Source organism: Callorhinus ursinus, unplaced genomic scaffold (assembly GCF_003265705.2).
Source record: "Callorhinus ursinus isolate GAN/ISIS: 27379988/994484 unplaced genomic scaffold, GSC_fseal_2.0 scaffold14, whole genome shotgun sequence".
NCBI lineage: Eukaryota > Metazoa > Chordata > Mammalia > Carnivora > Otariidae > Callorhinus > Callorhinus ursinus.
This window is the reverse complement of record NW_027397076.1, coordinates 46,202,208-46,224,356: the sequence shown is the minus strand read 5'-3', so window position 1 is coordinate 46,224,356 and position 22,149 is coordinate 46,202,208. Positions and strand designations below refer to the sequence as shown.

At 40.9% G+C, this 22,149-nt stretch overlaps 1 protein-coding gene across 4 annotated transcripts in view; it reads left to right on the top strand.

Annotated features, from left to right (window-relative positions):
- The window catches only part of RBMS2 (RNA binding motif single stranded interacting protein 2), an 89,313-nt gene that overhangs the window by 788 nt on the left and 66,376 nt on the right, over positions 1–22,149 (top strand). For 3 of the 4 annotated variants that reach the window (XM_073900819.1, XM_073900818.1, XM_073900816.1), the window contains exons 1-2: positions 80–340; positions 2,971–3,118. The gene's annotated coding sequence lies outside the window, so the exon portion shown is untranslated. Of the gene's footprint in view, positions 1–79; positions 341–2,970; positions 3,119–22,149 lie in introns of those variants that run through there. The other variant, XM_073900817.1, reaches the window with a different exon arrangement.

Here is a 22,149-nt window from a genome sequence, read left to right as displayed (position 1 = left end):
ATGAGAGCAAGGCGGTGGGCCGTCCGCGAAAGCCCTGTGAATTCCTCCGTGCCCTGGCACCTTGCGGCGGCCTTGCGTGCGGACGTTGAGGGCGGGAAAGCCGAGGCTTGGCGCTTTGCGAAGCCTGGCGAGCTCCTGGAGGACGCGGCGGCGTTAGAACGATGGAGCTGTCAGAGAGAGGGGGGAGCGCTACCTCTCTACACTCGGATAAGAGTGAGCCCTTTTTAAGAGGCCACCTAAGTGACCTTCAACGTTCGAAGGCCAGAACCGAACACAGTAACCCGCCGCGTAGAGCGGCATGGAGGTCAAATGAACGCCTAGTCTCCGGCACGCGGTATTGGTGAGTGAGGAGTCAGATGGCCGGAAAATAGCACGACCAGAAACAGCCCCTGGGCTTTTCAGAGAGGTCCGGAGGCGGTTGAAAAGGTCACCCTGGTGGTTACTAGGTTGCCTGGGTTTTCGTTTTATCTACCAGTTATTTGGTGGCTGTTTAGGACTTTGTGTTCTTGACTGGGCCCTTACACATTTTATATACCTTTTTTCTTTTTTTAAAGATTTTATTTATTTATTTGACAGAAAGAGGCACAGCGAGAGAGGGAACACAAGCAGGGGGAGTGGGAGAGGGAGAAGCAGGCCTCCCGCTGAGCAGGGAGCCCGATCCCCAGGACCCTGGGATCATGACCTGAGCCGAAGGCAAACGCTTAATGACTGAGCCACCCAGGCGCCCCCATTTTGTATACCTTTAAGTGCTCCCCAAATTTTCTTTTAATTGCTTGCCCCTGTATTCCTCAGGGGAAAGAGTTTTGAAAACTAAGCACATTCAGTAATTTTATCATTTGCAACTAGGAAAACATTCATCTGTATCTTCACAGTGCCTAACACAGCATCTTTAATAGAAACTATGTAACTGTTAGCTATCATCTAGGCTTATGGTGGATTTTTTTTTTTTAAGATTTATTTATTTATTTTGAGAGAGTGAGAATGAGAGAGAGAGAGAGAGTACATGAGAGGAGGGAGGGTCAGAGGGAGAAGCAGGCTCCTCGATGAGCAGGGAGCCCGATGCGGGACTCGATCCCGGGACTCCAGGATCATGACCCGAGCCGAAGGCAGTCGCTCAACCGACTGAGCCACCCAGGCGCCCCTATGGTGGATTTTATATAGTTTATCGCTCCCACTTACCAGACACTTAAAAGTAGTTATTATTAGTCCCATTTGGCAGATGAGGAAACTAAGACTCAGAAATAGCACTTATTTGAATAAGGTAACCCAGTTGTAATTTAATACCAGAGCCAGGAATCAGACTCAAGTAAGTCTCTGACTACAAGTCTTTCTCCATCATGAGGCTCTTCCCAAAATTAACCGTTGAATTGAATTATCCCAGGAAATGACCCCATCTCTAAAGGAAGCATTTTATTTGGAAGCATTACGGAACCAGTACGGTACAGTACTGGGACTTGTCTAGAGGCTGGCTGTATCACAAACTATCTCTTTTCTTTTTTAATTTTAAGTAATCTCTACACCCAACAGGGGCTCGAACATACAACCCTGAGATCGATTTGCACACTCTACCATCACTTTTCATTTGGTGATTAAAATGAGCATCAAGGGTACCTGTGGGAGAATAAATATCAAAACCATACTCCGGTGTGTTTTGTAGAAAGGCAGTTCTCCTTTGCCTTGGTTAGGATTAGAGGGTTTATTTGGTTTGAAACCAGATAGAGTGACCTTCCTTTTGTTTTTGTTTGTTTTTCCCTCCAGCAGTCATTCCGTATCTGCCCTAGCTCTTCTATTGGGACTCTCTCTAATTCAGGAACTCTAGCTTGCCCTCGGCTGCCTCCCGTGTGGCTTTGCCCAGGACTTTAAGAAAAAAAGAAAGTTCTGGTAGGCATGCCTGGGTGGCTCAGTCGGTTAAGTGGCTGCCTTCAGCTCAGGTCATGATCCCAGGGTCCTGGAGTGGAGCCCAGCGTGGGCTTCCTGCTCAGCAAGGTGTGTGCTTCTCCCTCTCCCTTTGCCCCTCCCCTTGCTTATGCTCCCCACCCCCAATAAATAAATAAAATCTTTTTTTTTTTAAAGAGTTCTGGTAGTATAAGCTCAAACCAGCATTAGTTTTTCCAAATATAATAAAGCTAATCTTATCCTTTTTTCACAGGAATGTAATTTCTCTGAAGCTTTTTAAGCTGTCGAGAGAGATACCATATGTTAGGGATTTCTAAACATTACCTAGAAGTCATTTTCTTCCTTTTATTTTCTACCCCTGCTTTTATGAATTAGCCTTAATTATAATCAGTAATGAGGTCCTCAGTCTTCTTCCCAGTTCTCTCTGATTAGAGGAACTGGCTGGGCAGTGAAGAAAATCTCCCTGTAGAAGGGGAGGTTCTTTGCATAGAGAACTAGCTTCCAGCTGCCCTTTGACCTTTGGAGTGATTCTTTTTCCACTATAATATTGCTAAATTTTCATGAGGATGGAGCATGAACTAGTGACTTGGGAGGCCCACAGAACAGTGTAAAGTATAGGATATTCAAGAAAAACATGTTTGTCATCCCAGGTGGTTAAACTTGGCAGTGTCAGATCCTTTGTTTCTGATTTGAAAAAGACCCATCTAGTTAAATCTGTGCAAAAGTATTAGCCAACTGTGACATGGCCAGCTAGAAATGAGGCTTTTCATAATGTGGAAGAAATCCTCTGTCATGTCTAATAGTAGGTTTTTAGGTCAGTCCCTGGTTGTGCCAGAGTTTTGTGGTGTATAGGGGGAGGATTGGTCTTGATGATTTTGAACCTTAGAAAAGCTAAATCCTCCGTGGTACAAAATTGGAAACTTGATGTTTGTGTTTGGGGAATGTTTGTTATGATTTAGAGATTCTCATTTGTTCTATTCTTTTGATTGTAGCTAGGATGTTAATTAGTGCAAGTGAAAGATTTCACATAAGTTTTGTGTTTTTTTTTTAAGATTTTATTTATTTATTTGACAGAGAGAGAGAAAGCACAATCAGGGGGAGCAGCAGGGAGAGGGAGAAGCAGGCTCTCTGCTCACCAGGGAGCCCGACGCAGGGCTTAATCCCAGGACCCTGAGATCATGACCTGAGCCAAAGGCAGATGCTCAACGACTGAGCCACCCAGGTACCCCAGTTTTTTTTTCCATAAATCTTTGTTCTGCTAATGTTATTATTGGTGCACATGCCTTCTTGCTTTAGTTTTTCCATTTGCAAAAGATAATCTTGTATTTTACTGGTTAAAATATAAGTCATGGGGGCTCTGATGTAGTCATCTTCCATTCATTCAGTGAATTGTTCATTCACCTATCGTGTGCCAGGCCTTTTGTTTAAGCAAAAACAAACAAAACCAGTTTCTGACTACTGGAAGAAATGAGAAAGCAGTGTTTGAGGCGCCTGGGTGGTTCAGTCAGTTGGCGGTCTGACTCTTGATTTCGGCTCGGGTCGTGATCTCAGTGTGGTGGGATCAAACTCTGGGTTGGGCTCCGGCTCAGGGTGGAATCTGCTTGTCCCTCTCCCTCTGGTCTTCCCCCCACGCCCATCACATGCTTGCTCACTCTCAACTAAATAAATAAATAAATAAAATCTTAAAAAAAAAAGAAAACAGTGTTTAAAATTCCCGGTGAAAAATGCTGAGATGAAGAGATGCAGAAGGAAGTATAAAGAAGGGGCACTATCCAGGGTCAGGGTAAAGGGTAGCTGAGATAAAGAGAAAGGGACCTTAAGAAATGTTGGGTGATGGGAGCCAACTCTTAAAGGATGAGAAGTGTGCATGGAGATGAGAAAGGTGTTCCAGACAGAGCTCTGCAGTAACGAACATAGTATGAGAGAAACATTTGAGGGACCCTAGATCAATTGGTGGGAGTGAAAGTTTGGGTGTGAGAATGTGTGGATCAGTGAAGCACAGCATGTAGGTGGGGGCCTCACTAAAAGAGTGTTAAAAGAGTATTTTATTTTTTTGAATAGGTTCCATGCCCAACATGGAACTTGAAGGGTCTCATGCTCTATTAACTGAGCCAGCCAGGACCCCTGCATTACAAAGAGTTTTAAACACTATGATAAAATTATTTAATCCTAAAGGCAACTCCTAGTCAATCTTCTTCAAGATTCTCTACTTCACTTGAGCTCACCACCTCATTGCTTCACAAAGAAGCCCTCAGTTTCCTGCCATTACACTCATACCCCATATCTATTCCTCCAGATACTATTAAGAGGAATCCTTCCACTACTCTCAGGTTAATCTCTCCGCTTAGGTTTGCTGTATTTTTCAACTTCTTTCATTGTAATGAATATCATCTTTGACCATTTAAATGTTCGAGTCTTTGCCATCTTAAGAAACAATCACTAAATATATTTGACTCTTTCTGTGTTTAATTAAAATCTATTTCAGTTAAGCAGCTTTATGCAATTCAGATTTTCCATCAGTATTGCTTTATTCTTTTTTTTTAAAGATTTTATTTATTTGAGAGAGAGAGAATGAGAGAGAGAGAGCACGAGAGGGAAGAGGGTCAGAGGGAGAAGCAGACTCCCTGCTAAGCAGGGAGCCCGATGTGGGACTCGATCCCGGGACTCCAGGATCATGATCTGAGCCGAAGGCAGTCGCTTAACCAACTGAGCCACCCAGGCGCCCGCTTTATTCTTTTTTTAAAAAATTGAGATAAATTGATATATTTTGTCTCTTATCTGTATTCCTTCACCAAGGTTTTTGAAAAAGTCATTATTACATTTACCACTTCTTTTCTCATTCTGTCCTTGATAGTGGTGAAACTAAGCTGCTGCTGCTGTTGTGTTGCTTTGGGTTCATGGGCTTTAAGGGATTCACTGGAGTTGAAAGTTTAAATAACACTAATCAAGGCCACTAAATATGTTAATACATTTAACAGTTGCTAAGTCATCATTAGTAAGCACATGTATTTGAACAGGATTTAGAGTCTGGCTAGACTAGCACTCTGGTGCCTGGTGCACATGTTTTAACTTGATATTAGACCTTCATGGAGTAAATGAAATTTCATATAAGTTCAGTTGTATCTGTGATCTATCCCAGGGTATGTTCCTAATTCCCATTTAGTTTAATAATTAAAAAACTAAATTTTATAGAACTTAAAAAATATACACATGAGCATGTAAAAAAAATCACAATATATCACCACACTGGTCAAATTTACAATGCCTAATACACATTTTCTCTGTTTTGCCAAATAATCTCTCCTGTTACAGGAGAAAAATTGTAGAAAACTGGTTTCTTTGATGGCCATAAGAATAGACTATAGCAAGGGCGCCTGGGTGTCTCAGTTGTTAAGCGTCTGCCTTCGGCTCAGGTCATGATCCCAGGGTCCTGGGATCAAGTCCCACATCGGGCTCCCTGCTCAGCGGTAAGCCTGCCTCTCCTCTCCCACTCCCCCTGCTTGTGTTCCTGCTCTCGCTGTGTCTCTCTGTCAAATAAATAAATGAAATCTAAAAAAAAAAAAAAAAAAAGAATAGACTATAGCAAGTCTGAATCATTATGTTAAGAGAATGTAGATTTTGCCAGGGTCCCTAAAAAAGATTTAAAAAAACTCTTAATACACTAATGCTAATTTGAAGGAATTTGAAACAGCAAAAAGAAAAAACCTTTTGTGAGTGGTTGTGGTTGGTAACATTTCAATACTTGTTTTTTTTTAACCTAAAGAACATGAAAGATGTTTTCAGAATCTTGTGTTACCATACAGTAAACAAAACCATTTTCTAAAAAACTTAAGTAAAATTATTTTAGCCACATTCATCTACTTAACACTCCATAAACCATTATTTCTCAAGATTTTATGTAATTTGAAAATTTTACATCATCCACTTTTGCCTGTCAGTTTGCTAAAAGCCGCTGTTATAACTCTCTTATTTGGGGAAGTTTTTAGAGAAAACAATTTTATTTTACTCAAGTTTTTATTTAAATTCCAGTTAGTTAACATACAGTGTAATATTAGTTTCAGGTGTAGAGTTTAGTGACATCACTTACAACATCCCATGCTCATCTCAACAAATGCCCTCCTTACTCTCCATCGGCTATTTAACCCATCCCCCTTCTACCTCCCCTAGATAAAGCAATTTTAGATTATCAGGTAATATGTATAGTAACTACCACTTAGGTAAGAGATCTTCAAGGGTAAGGATATTTACTCGCTTATTTGCATTTATTATTCCAGTTTAGTTCAATTTATTTATTTATTTATTTATTTATTTATTTTATTTATTTATTTGAGAGAGAGAGAGAGAGAGACAGAGCACATGAGAGTGGGGAGGGTCAGAGGGAGAAGCAGACTCCCTGCTGAGCAGGGAGCCCGATGCGGGACTCGATCCTGGGACTCCAGGATTATGACCTGAGCCGAAGGCAGTCGCTTAGCCAGCTGAGCCACCCAGGCGCCCAGTTTAATTCAATTTAATTTGGATGAAAAGTCACAGAAAAAGTACAGAAGGTGCCAAATAATCATGAAATGTATCATTATGAAAATGATTATTAACAAAATTGCTGTTTTGTAAGAATTATTAAACACAGAAATTGGAAAAAATAATACATATATATTTTTCTGTCATAGTTACTGACAATAGTGGTACTTGATTTAAAATTGTTCTTAAGTACGAGTTTTGTTTTGCACAATTCTCATGTATTTATAGCAGAATTAAAATGATTTAAAAACTAGGAAACTACAAAGGAAAAAAACCCTAGGAAACTCTATAGGATCACAGTGCTTAACAGAATTTTTATTATTGAGCATAGCAGCTCAAGCAGTGGGAAAATATAGGTCGTAAAACTTATCGATTGGGCGCCTGGGTGGCTCAGTCGTTAAGCGTCTGCCTTCAGCTCAGGTCATGATCCTAGGGTCCTGGGATCGAGTCCCACATCAGGCTCCCTGCTCGGCAGGAGACCTGCTTCTCCCTCTCCCACTCCCCCTGCTTGTGTTCCTGCTCTCTCTGTGTCTCTCTCTGTCAAATAAATAAATAAAATCTTTAAAAAAAAAAAAAACTTATCGATTAAAATTCATTGCTGGGGGCGCCTGGGTGGCTCAGATGGTTAAGCATCTGCCTTCGGCTCAGGTCATGATCCCAGGGTCCTGGGATCGAGTCCCGCATCGGGCTCCCTGCTCCTTGGGAGCCTGCTTCTCCCTCTGCTTCTCTCTCTCTCTCTCCCTCTCTCTTTCTCCCTCTGTCTCTCATGAATAAATAAATAAAATCTTTAAAAAAAATTTAAAAAAAATAAAATTCATTGCTGGGACTATTTTACAATTTTATTTACTCATCTGAATTTCGGTTCAAAATTTAGAAGGTACAAAAGGGCATATAGTGAAGTTATCCTCCTGTCTGTTCCTAGCTACCTGCTTTCCCCAGAAGCAAATGTTGTTATCAGTTGTCTGTGTATCTTTCCTCTATATGTTTTATCCATATCTAAGTAATTATATTTTTCCTCTTTTACACAAATGGTAGCATCCTATAAACACTTTTGTATTTTTCCTTTAAAAAATTTTTTTACTGTACATCTTGGAGAACCTTCCAAATCACTATATCACGTTCTTCCTTTTATGGCTATGTGGTATTCGATTATCTGGGTGTATAATTATTATTTTAAAAGTCCCCTATTGGTGAATATTTGTGTCATTTTCCATCTTTTGTTATTTTTTTTAAAGATTTTATTTATTTATTCATGAGAGACAGAGAGAGAGAGAGAGAGAGAGAGAGAAGCAGAGGGAGAAGCAGGCTCCCAAGGAGCAGGGAGCCCGATGCGGGACTCGATCCCAGGACCCTGGGATCATGACCTCAGCCGAAGGCAGACGCTTAACCATCTGAGCCACCCAGGCGCCCCATCTTTTGTTATTATGAGTGACCATATTTCCTAGTTTACTTGGGACAGTCTCAGCTATGCCAGTTGCTGTAGCTTAAATATTAATAGTACCCTCTTTCTCTTATAAAAGTGTCCCAATTTCAGGGCACCTGGGTAGCTCAGTTTGTTAGGCATCTGCCTTCAGCTCAGGTCTGATCCCAGGGCTCTCTGCTCAGCGGGGAGCCTGCTTCTCCCTCTCCCTCTGCCTGCCTGTCTGCCTACTTGTGATCTCTCTCTCTGTCAAATAAATAAATAAAGGGCGCCTGGGTGGCTCAGTTGGTTAAGCGTCTGCCTTCGGCTCAGGTCATGATCCTGGAGTCCCTGGATCGAGTCCCACATCAGGCTCCCTGCTCAGCAGGGAGTCTGCTTCACCCTCTGCCCCTCCCCCCCATGTACTCGTTCTCATTCTCTGTCTCTCAAATAAATAAATGAATAAAATGTTAAAATAAATAAATAAATAAATAAATAAATAAATAAAATCTTTAAAAAAAAAGTGTCCCAATTTGGACAATGTTTTATGGTTACCCTATGTATTACAGTATTGCAGGGATTAATACTAAATATCTTGTCATTCTGCAGGTTTGCAAATAGAACTGTAGGATAAATTCCTAGAATTAGAATTGCTGAGTCAAAAGGTATATACATTTGTAATTTTGATGTTGCCAAATTGCTTCCATATCGGTCATGCCATTTTATAGTCTCACAGGCAGTGTAGAAGAGTGCTTATTTTTCTGCCCTCATCGCAGGAGATTATCACTTTTGTAATGTTTCCCATTCTGATAGGTATAAAGTCATTTCTAAGTGTTTGTTTTTATCTTAACTTTTTATAATTATGAGGTTGAACATCTTTTTGTAAGTTTAAGAATTGTTTTTTTTAATGAATTATTCATAAAATTTCCCATTTTCTGTTGGGTATTAGAATTTTGATATTGATTTATAGGAACTCTTAACATATTTTGGAAATTAGCCTTGTATAAGATGAGTTGCATACATTTCCTCTCCTCGTCCTGGTTTATCATTTGATTTTTGGTTTTCCTTTTGTGGTTTTTACCATGTAGGAATTACCTTTTTTTCCCCTTTTTCCTTTTTTTAAAAAAAATATTTATGTAATCTCTACACCCAGCATTGGGCTTTAACTCATGACCCCAAGATCAAGAGTCACACGCTCTCCGACTGAGCGAGCCAGATGCCCCATATGTTGTATTTTTATATAACCCACTAATGATTTCCCAACTTTAACATAACATAAAATACAGTAAAAAAAAATGTATGGGGGAAAAAACAAATGAGAGATGAGGATACTTAGTAAATGTAGTTTGCTCTAACTCTGGGACAATTATTATTTTTATTTTATTTATTTAAGTAATCTCTATAAACGTGGGGCTCGAACTCACAACCCCAAGATCAAGAGTTGCCTGTTAAAAAAAAAAAGTTGCATACTCTCCCAACTGAGCCAGCCAGTTGCCCTAAATTATGGGGAAAATGAAAAGAAAAAGAATAGCTTGGGGCGCCTGGGTGGCTCAGTCAATTAAGCGTCTGACTTCGGCTCAGGTAATGATCTCAGGATCCTGGGATTGAGCCCCGAGTTGGGCTCCTCCCTTGGAGGGGAGTCTGCTTGTCCCTCTCCCTCTCCCTTTGCTCCTCCCCACGCTCATGCTCTCTCTCTCTCTCTCTCTCTCCAATAAACAAATAAAATCTTAAAAAATAGCTAGAGGAGAACCTAGATTTCAGGGACGGGGCTTTTGTTTATTTTCCTTGTATGTGTGCTTTTATCTTTTAAAAAAAATTATCAGTAAGCTGGGGAAGATAGCCAGTACGATAAAAAGGTTGAAGATAGATGAATATTACATGTTAAGAATATAGGGAGAAATAGGTAGAAAACTTGAGAATGGCAAATATTTAGAATAACTATTGTGGAGGCTAAGAGAAAACTCTAACTAGAGTCTTGTAGGAGTGTTGGAAAATACTAAGAGTCTGCCGAGATTAGAAGTTTTGTAGTTTAAACATTTATACAGAAAATAAATACAAATAGTTTTATGTGGGAGTGCTATGAAACATTCAAAGAACAGATAATCCCAACTTTACGCACTTTGTTCCAAGAAATTAGAAAAAAGGGAAATTTGACAACTTGTTTTGTTAAATTAGCATAACTTTTTTGTTGTTGTTGTTACCTCTACCCCCAATATGGGGTTAGAATTTATGACCCCAAGATCAAGAGTTGCATGTTCTACCGAGTGAGCCAGCCAGGTACCCTTAAATTAGTATCACTTTAAAACCCAAATCACACAACAATATGAGAAAAAAAAAACAAAGATATAAATGTGAAAGTCATAAAACATATTTATGACCAAGTAGAATATATCCGAAGGATGCTAGAATGGTTTAACATTGGAAAATATGCATAATTAACAACATCAACAGATTAAGAGAGAACCTATTTGATCCTCCTGGTCATTGCAGAAAAAGTATCTGATAAAATTAAATGTCTGTTCATCTCCAAAGCTCTTAGCAAACTAGACAAGAAAAGGAACATCATCATAAACCTGATAAAAGTTTATCAGGGAGGTTCCTGGCTGGCTCAGTCTGTACAGCATGGGACTCTTGATATTGTATTGGTGAATTCAAGCCACATCTTGGGTGTAGAGCTTACTTTAAAAAAAAAGAAAAGTTTATCAGGGAACAGGGCCAATATCGCAATTTCTGTTAACTATTTTATTAGACGTCTTATTGTCCAATAAGAAAAAGAAATGGTATAAGGATTATAAGAAACAAAATTGTCATTCACAAATGATATTTATTAGGAAAATCCAAGTGAATCTACAGGTAAATTGTTGGGGCTAAAAAGAATTCAGGGGCACCTGGCTGGCTCAGTCTGTGGAGGCTGTGACTTGATCTCAGGGTTGTGAGTTTGAGCCCCACACTGGTTGTAGAGATTACTTAAAAATCTTTTTTTTTTAAAGATTTTACTTATTTATTTGAAAGAGAAAGTGAGTGAGAGAGTGAGAAGGAGCAGGGGTAGGGGCAGAGGGAGATGGAGAGGCAGACTCCCCACTGAGCAGGGAACCCAACATGGGGCTCGATCCTGGGACTCCAGGATCATGACTTGAGCCAAAGGCAGACACTTAACCAACTGCACCCAGGCACCCGAAAAATAAAATCTTTATTTATTTTTTATATATTTTTAAAGATTTTTATTTATTTATTTGACAGAGAGAGACACAGCGAGAGAGGGAACACAAGCAGGGGGAGTGGGAGAGGGAGAAGCAGACTCCCCGCTGAGCAGGGAGCCCGATGTGGGGCTCGATCCCAGGAACCTGGGATCACGACCTGAGCCAAAGGCATACGCTTAATGACTGAGCCACTCAGGCGCCCCCGAAAAATAAAATCTTTAAAAAAAAGAGAGAGGGCGCCTAGGTGGCTCAGTTGGCTAAGCATCTGCCTTCAGCTCAGGTCATGATCCTGGAGTCCCGGGATGGAGTCCTGCATCGGACTCCCTGCTCAGCGGGGAGTCTGCTTCTCCCTCTGACCTTCCCCCCTCTCATGTACTCTCTCTCTCTCATTCTCTCTCTCAAATAAATGAATAAAATCTTTAAAAAAAATAAAAAAATTAAAAAAAGAGAGAGACTTCGACAAGATTGCTAGGTAAAAGATCAGTATCCAAAATTTAGTAGTGTTCCTATGCTGAATAATTATGCCTATTTTTTAAAAACTACATTTATGATAGCATTACAAATTGAAAAGTGCATATGAATAAACCTAATATAGGGTGTATAAGAATTTTATAGAGAGATTATTAAATTGAAAGGTATACCATATATTGCAAACTCTAGTCTGGCTACCATGATCCCTGATATTCATGCCTTTGTGTAAAGCCCCTCCTCTTGAGTATAAATGGGACCTGTGATTTCCTCCTCACAAATAGAACATGGCAGAGGTGACTGTGTCTTGTTGGCTATAAAGAAGCAAGCAACCATGTTGTGAGCTGCCCTCAGGAGAGGGTCACATGGCAAGGAACTGAAGGCAGCTCCCAGCCAACATTCAGTAAGAAATGAAGACCCTCAGACCAACAGCCTACAAGGAACTGAATGCTGCCAAAAATCAAGTCACAGAAGTGGATTCTTCCCAACTTGTGCCTCATGTGAGAGATGAGCCTTGGACAGCACTTTGATTGCAGCCCAGCTAAGCCATGCTCAGACCCATAGAAACTGTGAGATAATAAAAATGTGTTGTTTTGCACCCCGAAGTTTGCAGTAATATTGTTATATAGCAATAGATAACTGATACACCGCTTTCAGTGGAGGAAAACATTCAGTATCAAAAAGGTGGAAACCGGGGCGCCTGGGTGGCTCAGTCGTTAAGCGTCTGTCTTCAGCTCGGGTCGTGATCCCACTGGGATCGAGCCCCACATCAGGCTCTTCGCTCAGTGGGAGGCCTGCTTCTCCCTCTCCCACTCCCCCTGCTTGTGTTCCCTCTCCCACTGTGTTTCTGTCAAATAAATAAAAAAAAAGGTGGACACTGTCTCCAGAGTAATTGATAAATTTAACACAATTCCAGTCAAAATCTCAACAGTTTTGCAAAGAATGTGTAAGAAACCGAAAAATAAATAAATAAATAAAATCTTAAAAAAAGATTATTTGAGAGAGAGTGTGTGCATGCACAGGGGGCTGGGTGTGTGTGTGGGGCGGGGGGAGGGCAACAGAGGGAGATAGAATCTCAGGCAGCCTCCCCACTGAGCGCTGAGTGCAGAGGCCATCGTGGGGCTGGATCCCACCACCCTGAGATATGACCTGAGCTGAAATCAAGAGTTGGATTCTCAGGGGCGCCTCAGTGGCTCAGATGGTTAAGTGTCTGCCTTCAGCTCAGGTTGTGATCCCAGGGTCTTGGGATCAAGCCCCACATCAGGCTCCCAGCTCAGCAGGGAGTCTGCTTCTCCCTCTGCCTCTCTCCCCTGCTCATGCTCTCTCTCCCCTGCTCATGCTCTCTCTCTCTTGCTCTCAAATGAATAAGTAAAATTAAAAAAAAAAAGAAAAAAGAGTTGGATGCTCAACCGAGCTACCCAGGCGCCCCAGGCCAGTTTTACTTCTTCCTTTCCAATCTGGATGTCTTTTTTTTTTTTTTTTTTAAGATTTTATTTATTTATTTGACGGAGAGAGACACAGCGAGAGCAGGAACACAAGCAGGGGAGTGGGAGAGGGAAAAGCAGGCTTCCCGCTGAGCAGGGAGCCCGATGTGGGGCTCGATCCCAGGACCCTGGGATCATGACCTGAGCCGAAGGGAGATGCTTAACGACTGAGTCACCCAGGTGCCCCACAATCTAATTTTTTTTTAAGTAATTTCTATACCAGTTGTGGGGCTGGAACTCACCCTGAGATCAAGAGTTGCATGCTCTTAACTGACTGAGCCAGCCAGGCAAGGCACCCCAAACTTTTTTTTCAAGATTTATTTATTTTTAGAGCAAGAGCATACGCACAAGGGGTGGGGAGAGAGGGGCAGAGGGAAAGAATCTCAGGCAGATTCCCTGCTAAGTGGGGAGCCTGATGTGGGGCTCGATCTTCCAACACCAAGATCATGACCTGAGCTGAAATCAAGAGTCAGACACTCAACCAACTGAGCCACCCTGGTGCCCCCAAACATTTTTTTAAGTAATCTTCATGCTCAATGTGGGGCTCCAATTCATGATCCTGAGATCAAGAGTGGCATACCCTACCAAATGAGCCAGCCAGGCGCCCCTAATTTTAGCATATTTATATGTTCAGTGTATTTTAATAAGTTGATATGTGAGTCTACATTAGCGTATAAAGAAAGAGATTTGCCATTAGCCATCTAAACTTTAGTGAGTTGGCTCAGATTTTCAAGGTGCAGGTTATTAGATTTGTAGTAAGCAATAAGATGGGTTTGTTAAGACAACTACCGGGGTGCCTGGGTGGGTCAGTCGGTTGAGTGTCTGCCTTGGGCTGAGGTTGTGATCCTGGGGTCCTGGGATCGAGCCCTGTGTCGGACTCCCTGCTCAGCAGAGAGCCTGCTTCCCCGCCTGCCTCTGATCCTCCTCCCTGCTTGTACTCTCTCTCTCTCTGACAAATAAATAAATAAAATCTTTAAAAAAGACAACTACCATTGTAAAAAATATGCAATTTGAAGATAAAAAGATGAATTTGTGGTACTCAGTGTAGTGTAGTGTAAATATCAGATATGGATAAAAAAAATACATCTTGGGGCGCCTGGGTGGCTCAATCGTTAAGCGATTGCCTTCGGCTCAGGTCATGATCCCAGGGTCCTGCGATAGAGCCCCGCATCGGGCTCCCTGCTCCGTGGGAAGCCTGCTTTTCCCTCTCCCACTCCCCTGCTTGTGTTCCCTCTCTCACTGTGTCTCTCTCTGTCAAATAAATAAAATCTTAAAAAAAAAATACGTCTTGTACTTGTAAAATGCTTCATAATCAACAAAAGTACTTTTATAATCATTATCCAGTTTCACTGTCATAATAATTCCTGAGAGATACTATGCCCGTTTTGTAGAAGGGGAAACTGATGTTTTATTTTATTTACTTTATTTTTATTTTTATTTTTTTAAAGATTTTATTTATTTGACAGAGAGAGACACAGCGAGAGAGGGAGCTCAAGCGGGGGGAGTGGGAGAGGGAGAATCAGGCTTCCTGCTGAGCAGGGAGGCTGATGTGGGGTTCCATCCCAGGACCCTAGGATCATTACCTGAGCCGAAGGCAGACGCTCAACGACTGAGCCACCCAGGTGCCCCGAAACTGATGTTTTAAAAGATTGAGATTTCAGGGTGCCTGGCTGACTCAGGACATGCGACTTTTGTCTTAGGGTTGTAAGTTTGAGCCCCACATTGGGTGTAGAGATTACTTAAAAATAAAATCTTAAAAAAAAATTGGTGTCTTCCAGCTTAACACAGAAAATGGTAGAGCTGGGTTTAAATTTCAAACTTCTGATCTACCTATACCTATGGACAAATTCTATCCTTTGTTTTCCCTGTATTTGCTAAAGGTTGCATGACCTATATTATCCATGAGGCGGCAGTGTTTTCTTAATATTCATTGGGAATTCACTTTCCACTGGACATACTTAAATGGAAGTGAAAATTGTATTCTTTCAGCTAATTCTTGATCATAAATTATGTTTGGGTGTTAGAGATAAAAAGATTAGTAAAGTGGGTGGCTGCTTCCTAGGAGCTCACAATCTAGGGGCAAGAAATGGGACAGTCCAGATTTAAAAGTCTACTGAAATTTTGTACAAAATGCCATAGGAATACAAAATTTTCTTTTTAAGATTTTATTTATTTGACAGAGAGAGAGAGGGGGAGAGAGCACAAGCAGGGGGAGTGGCAGGCAGAGGCAGAGGGAGAAGCAGGCTCCCTGCAGAGCAGGGAGCTGGATGTGGGACTTGATCCCAGGACTCTGGGATCATGACCTGAGCCGAAGGCTGACCTTAACCAACTGAGCCACCCAGGCACCCCAGGAATACAAATTTATGGTAGACCTTTAGAGTGCCTTTTAATTTAAAAAAAAAATTTTTTTTTAAAAGATTTTATTTATTTATTTGAGAGACAGTGAGTGAGTGAGAAAGAGACCACACAAGCAGGGGGAGAGGGAGAAGCAGGCTCCCCTGCTGAGCAGGGAGCCTGATGGGAGGCTCAATCCAAGGACCCTGGGATCACAACCCCAGTGGAAGGCAGATGCTTAACCGACTGAGCCACCCAGGCACCCCTTGAGTAGGCCTTTTTTTTTTTCCTTTAAAGATTTTATTTATTTATTTGACAGAGACAAAGCGAGAGAAGGAACACAAGCAGGGGGAGTAGAGAGGGAGAAGCAGGCTTCCCGCTGAGCAGGGAGCCCGATGCCGGACTCAATCCCAGGACCCTGGGATCATGACCCAAGCCGAAGGCAGACACTTAAAGACTGAGCCACCCAGGTGCCCCTTGAGTTGTCTTTTTAATGCAATAATGGGGTTATAGTTTCATCTAGCACACAGAGGAGAGACGTAAGTAAATTCAAGCTTACTGCATAATGACACAAAATGAACAATAAAAGGAAATCAATGTATATTGTAAATATAAAGTAAAAAGCTCCTAGATATCCTAACTTGCTATTCCATCACTGTCAACACTATTTTCAGCATTTTTAATGAGTACTGTCTTTTCACATGTAAATTTAATGTTCAAGATACTCGCATTCATTCTTGGAACAAATATGTTTTAATTTTATTTTTTTATTTTTATTTTTTTTAAAGATTTTATTTATTTATTAGAGAGAGAGAGAATGAGAGATAGAGAGCAGGAGAGGGAAGAGGGTCGGAGGGAGAAGCAGACCTCCCGCTGAGCAGGGAGCCCGATGCGGGACTCGATCCCGGGACTCCAGGATCATGATCTGAGCCGAAGGCAGTCGCTTAACCGACTGAGCCACCCAGGTGCCCCCAAATATGTTTTAATTTTAAATTAGCCAGATAGAGGTGCTTGGGTGGCTCAGTTGGTTAAGCCTCCGACTTCCGCTGAGGTCATGATCTCGGGGTCCTGAGACTGAGCCCTACAATGTTGGGCTTCCCCGCTCAGTGGTGAGTCTGCTTCTCTCTCTTCCTCTGCCCCTCTTCTGCTTTCTCTTTCTCAAATAGATAAAATCTTAAAAAAATAAATTAGGCAGATATCGTTAAATGCTAGGGATATAGTAGTCTACACAAAATAGTCCCAGTCCCTGTCCTCATCCATCTTATGCTTCTGGTAAAGCCTCCAAGTGACTAGTGGCCTTATAAATAATGTAGATTGATATTTTAGGAACTATTTTTTATATTCAAATCTTTTTTTTTTAATTTTTTTTAAAGATTTTATTTATTTATCTGACAAAGAGACAGCGAGAGGGAGCACAAGCAGGGGGAGCGGGAGAGGGAGAAGCAGGCTTCCTGCAGAGCAGGGAGCCAGATGCGGGGCTCAATCCCAGGACCCTGGGATCATGACCTGAGCCGAAGGCAGACGCTTAACGACCGGGCCACCCAGGCGTCCCTATATTCAAATCTTATGTTTCATCTGAGTTTCAGGATATGGTACAAGTTATCCCCAGAAGGAAAGCAGAATTCAAGCAAATTACCTTCTAAATATATAGTAAATCAAACCTTAGGTAGAATCTCAAACACTTAATTAGCAGTACTTCCCAACAACTGTAGGGTTTTTTTTAATTATTAAGCTTTGTGTGTGTTTTATTTTATTTTATTTTTATTTTTTATTTTTTTTTAAAGATTTTATTTATTTATTCATGAGAGACAGAGAGAGAGAGAGAGAAGCAGAGGGAGAAGCAGGCTCCCAAGGAGCAGGGAGCCTGATGTGGGACTCGATCCCAGGACCCTGGGATCATGACCTGAGCTGAAGGCAGACGCTTAACCATCTGAGCCACCCAGGCGCCCATGTGTGTGTGTTTTTTTTAAAGATTTTATTTATTTGACCTAGAGAGCACAAGCAGAGGGAGAGAGAGGGAGAAGCAGGCTCCCTGCTGAGCAAGGAGCCCGATGTGGGACTCGATCCCAGGATCCTGGGATCATGACCCGGGCCGAAGGCAGCCACTTAACCGACTGAGCCGCCCAGGTGTCCCATTAAGCTTTGTGTTTTAATTCCAGTGTAGTTAACATACAGTGTTATAAAAAAAATAGTGTTCTATTAGTTTCAGGTGTACAATATAGTGATTGTACAATTCTTATACATTACTCAGCACTCATCATGATAAGTATATTCTTTAATCCACATCACCTGTTTCTCTCCTGCCCTCCCTCCACCTCCACCTCCCCTCCGGTAGCCATCAGTTTGTTCTCTATAGTTAAGAGTCTGATTTTGGTTTCTCTCTCTCTCTCCTTTTTTTTTTTTTTTACTTTGCTCCTTTATTTCTTAAATTCCACATATGAATGAAATCATATGGTATTTGTCTTTCTCTGACTGATTTATTTCACTTAACATTATACTCCCTAGCTCTATCCATGTCATTGCAGATGGCAAAATTTCATTCTTTTTATGGCTGAGTAATATTTCATTGTATATACATATACCACATCTTCTCTTTATCCATTTATCAATCTATGGACACTTGGGGCTGCTTCCATAATTTGGCTGTTGTGAATAATGCTGCTATAAACATAGGGGTACATGCATCCCTTTGAATTAGTGTTTTTGTATTTTTGGGGTAAATACCCAGTAGTGTGATTAGTGGATTGTCGGGTAGTTCTATTTTTAACATTTTGAGTAACATCCATACTCTCTTCCACAGTGGCTGTACCACTTTGCATTCCCACCAACAGTGCATGAGGGTCCCAATTCTCCACATCCTCATAAACACTTATTTCTTGAGTTTTTTATTTTAGCCATTCTGACAGGTGTAAGGTGATATCTCAGTGTGATTTTGATTTGCATTTCCCTAATGATGAGTGATATTGAGCATCTTTTCATGTGTCTGTCCAACAGCTGTAGTTTTCTACAGATCTTGTTTCCATTATAAGTTTAGTCCTAGAAATATTGTCCATTATGCAATTTAATAATAGGCCAAAATATTGTTCATCACTGCTACTTGAGATAAAGAGCTGGTTTGAGGGGCACCTGGGTGGCTTATTCGTTAGTGTCTGCCTTTGGTTCGGGTCATGATCCTGGGGTCCTGGGATCAAGCCCCGCATCGGGCTCACTGCTCAGCAGGAAGCCTGCTTCTCTCTCTCCCACTCCCCCTGCTTGTGTTCCCTCTCTTGCTGTGTCTCTCTCTGTCAAATAAAGAAATAAAATCTTTAAAAAAAAAAAAAGCTGGTTTGAGGAGAATAGTTGAAGTTTCACCTCTGGAATCCTAGGATTATTCCTTTGTTACTTCTGACCCCAAAATATATATTTATCAGAATTTTTATTTTATTTTATTTTATTTTTTAAATTTTAAAAAATATTTTATTTATTTATTTGACAGAGAGAGACACAGCGAGAGAGGGAACACAAACAGGGGGAGTGGGAGAGGGAGAAGCAGGCTTCCCGCGGAGCAGGGAGCCCGATGCGGGGCTCGATCCCAGGACCCTGGGATCATGACCTGAGCCAAAGGCAGACGCTCAACGACTGAGCCACCCAGGTGCCCCTTATTTTTGTTTTTTAATTAAAAAAAATTTTTTTTAAAGTAGGCTCCACACCCATGTGGGTGCCTGAATTCATGACCCTGAAATCCAGAGTCTCATGCTCCACAGACTGAGTCATCCAGGGACCCCTATCAGAATTTTTAATTTTATAGGCAAATCAGATTGGTATGGAGGGGGGTTTGAATTGAGAGACAGAAAGTCTGGATTCTGGTGTCAGTTATGCCATTATTTGACTGCCATGACCTTTTAGCAAGTGAGTTAACCTCTCTAGTTTTTTTTTGGTTTTATTTTTTGAGATTTTATTTATTTGACAGGGAGAGAGAGAGAGAGCGGGGGTGGGGGGGAGGAGCAGAGGGAGAAGGGCAAGCAGACCCCACGCTGAGCATGGAGCCTGTAGTGGGGCTCAATCTCTCGACCCTGAGATCATGACCTGAGCCGAAATCAAGAGTCAGACTCTCAGTCAACTGAGCCACACTGGTGCCCCTCTAGGTTTGTTTTTTTCTCTGAAAATGAGGCAGGAGAAAGGAAAGGAACTATGCAATTAGTATTCTGATTCTGTATTATCCTCACAGTCTCACACTTTTTGCAGTGTTAGATTTAACTATATGAAATTGCCAGTATTCATCTATTTGAAGACATTCATATTTGACCTAGAGAAACAACCATTTCAGTTGTTCAGCCTAATTGTTGAATTCAGTTGTGGTCCTTACTGAGATCATCTGAGTTATTTATTTTAGGGATAGCTGAGGCCACGTAAAATTAATGTGTCAGGTGCAAAGGAAATACACATTTAGAGAATATAATATTGCCATGTAATCAATGTAGTTCATTCTGGGTATGCAGAGAATCCAGTCTAGTCTATTCTTTCTACGTTATGCTAATTTTCTGGCCCAGTGATTCTAGATTATTTGACTCCTGTATTTCTTTTTTTTAATCTTATTTTTATTTATTTATTTATTTGTTTGTTTGTTTGTTTATTCATGAGAGACAGAGAGAGAAAGAGAGAGAGAGAGAGGCAGAGGGAGAAGCAGGCTCCCAAGGAGGAGGGAGCCTGATGTGGGACTCGATCCCAGGACCCTGGGATCATGACCTGAGCCGAAGGCAGACGCTTAACCATCTGAGCCACCCAGGTGCCCTTGACTCCTGTATTTCTTTAGTGTCTGGCAAAGGAAAAGTCTACTTGAAAATTTTTGTAGGGTATTCCCTACAGTAATTTTTGGCCAAAAGTGTCTGCTGCTGTAGGAGAAGAGAATGTACTATAAGCACTGATATTGAGTCTGAGGTAAATAATTCTTCAGAGCTGTCTTTTTCCCTGTTTTCCAATGGACTGACTCAAGAAGTTAAGAAGCCAGACTTCCCCAGTTTCTAGTTTTAAGCCAATTTGTCTTTCCATCCTACATCATAAGGGGTGGGGCTAAACTTTTCTTTGTTGTTTGATGTAGCTTCTTAAGTTTTCCTTCTTAAGGAAGCTGATGTGTTAAATAAACTTTTTTTCACTTCTTCCTAAGGTATTACCTCATCTTTTTACCATGAAGTAAACTCAACTTTTTGATATCTTTCCATTGTCTAGTCTTTGGGCACAAAAGTTAATCAAAGGCAGGAAAGATAATCCACAAGAGAATATTAACAGCTTGGGGAGGGTGGGGAAGCATCCTTGGCCCTAATATACCTTGTTCAGGTTTCTGAACCAAATTCACAGTTTCGGTAGCAAACTGTCCCGTCTCACTGGTTTCATATGCATGTGCTACATCAGCCTGACTCCAGTTGAATGCCTATCTATAGGGTCTAGCACATCTGCAGGCAGTAGGTTCTTTTGAGTTCTCCACCCTGATGTGGAGGGGCTGATAGTTGCATGCAAACATCTTTCAATATATAAATCAGAGTGGATCTAGCCCCAGATCCTTTACTTGAGACACTTAAAAGTGTTGTTTTTCTGGAGAACTAAAAAAACAGGCTATCTTGAATCAGAGGTGCAAATGTCTTTTTCCAAGTCAAGTCTCCAATAACTCCTATTTTACTTTTTCCTCCCAAAAACAACTCTTGAGTGCTGGGCCCATGAGAATCAGGAATTTGAGAAGCATTGAGTAGATCTAGAAAAATGTGGGTAATATAATGGGCAAAGGAGATGGGCATGGGTGTCAAACACACTGAAGAAATAGGATTCTTCCACCTCTCATGTCTCCTGAATCTAACCATAGAACTCTATTACATTCTCTGTCACTTCCACAAAATTCCATAACCTCTTTTAAAAATATACTTACCAGAGTAAAGGATGTAGTTTGCAGTCTTGTTGGTGCTCCTTGACATAATTAGCCTTTAGCATCCTGAGGCTAAAATTATGTATTGCATTTGGCTGCTGTTCTTCTTTGGTTAAGCGACTGCCTTCAGCTCAGGTCATGATCCCGGACTCCCAGGATCGAGTCCCACATTGGGCTCCCTGCTCAGCAGGGAGTCTGCTTCTCCCTCTGACCCTCCCCCCTCTCATGCTCTCTCTCTCTCAAATAAATAAATAAAATCTTTAAAAAATAAAAAAAATAATTTCTGAATGATCAGATTGTTTGCTTATAGAATGGAGAGAATGAAAAGAAATTGGATGGATGATCCTGAAACTTCTTATCCAGGTCATTTTACTTCTAGGTCCCTGAACTTATTAGACAGACTATAAAAACCTAGGTTTTTTTATTAGCTCACATAAAATAGAATTTAATTGGATTCTTCTTTATCTCCCTTTTATCTGATAGACTGTCTACTTTTACTTTATTTTTATTTTTCTATTTTTTAAAGATTTTATTTTTAAGTAATCTCTATACCCAGTGTGGAGCTTAAACTTACAACCCCCAGATCAGGAATTGCCATGCTCTACTGACTGAGCCAGCCAGGTGCCCCTACTTTCCTTTCCTTTCCCTTTTCCCTTTCCTCTCCCTTCCTTTCTACAGGAAAAATAAAAGTTTTACTTTTAAGGCTGATAACTCTATAGTTTTAAGACTGAAGACTCTATTTTTAAAAATTTACTTTTTATTTTTTAATTAAAAAAATTTTTTTAAAGATTGTATTAAAAAAAAAGGTTGTATTTTTTTTAAGTCATCTCTACAGCCAATATGGGGCTCGAACTCATAACACCAATATCAAGAGTCACATGCTCCTCCAACTGAGCCAACCAGGTATCCCTGAAAACTTTTTTTTTTAAAAGATTTTATTTATTTATTTGTCAGAGAGAG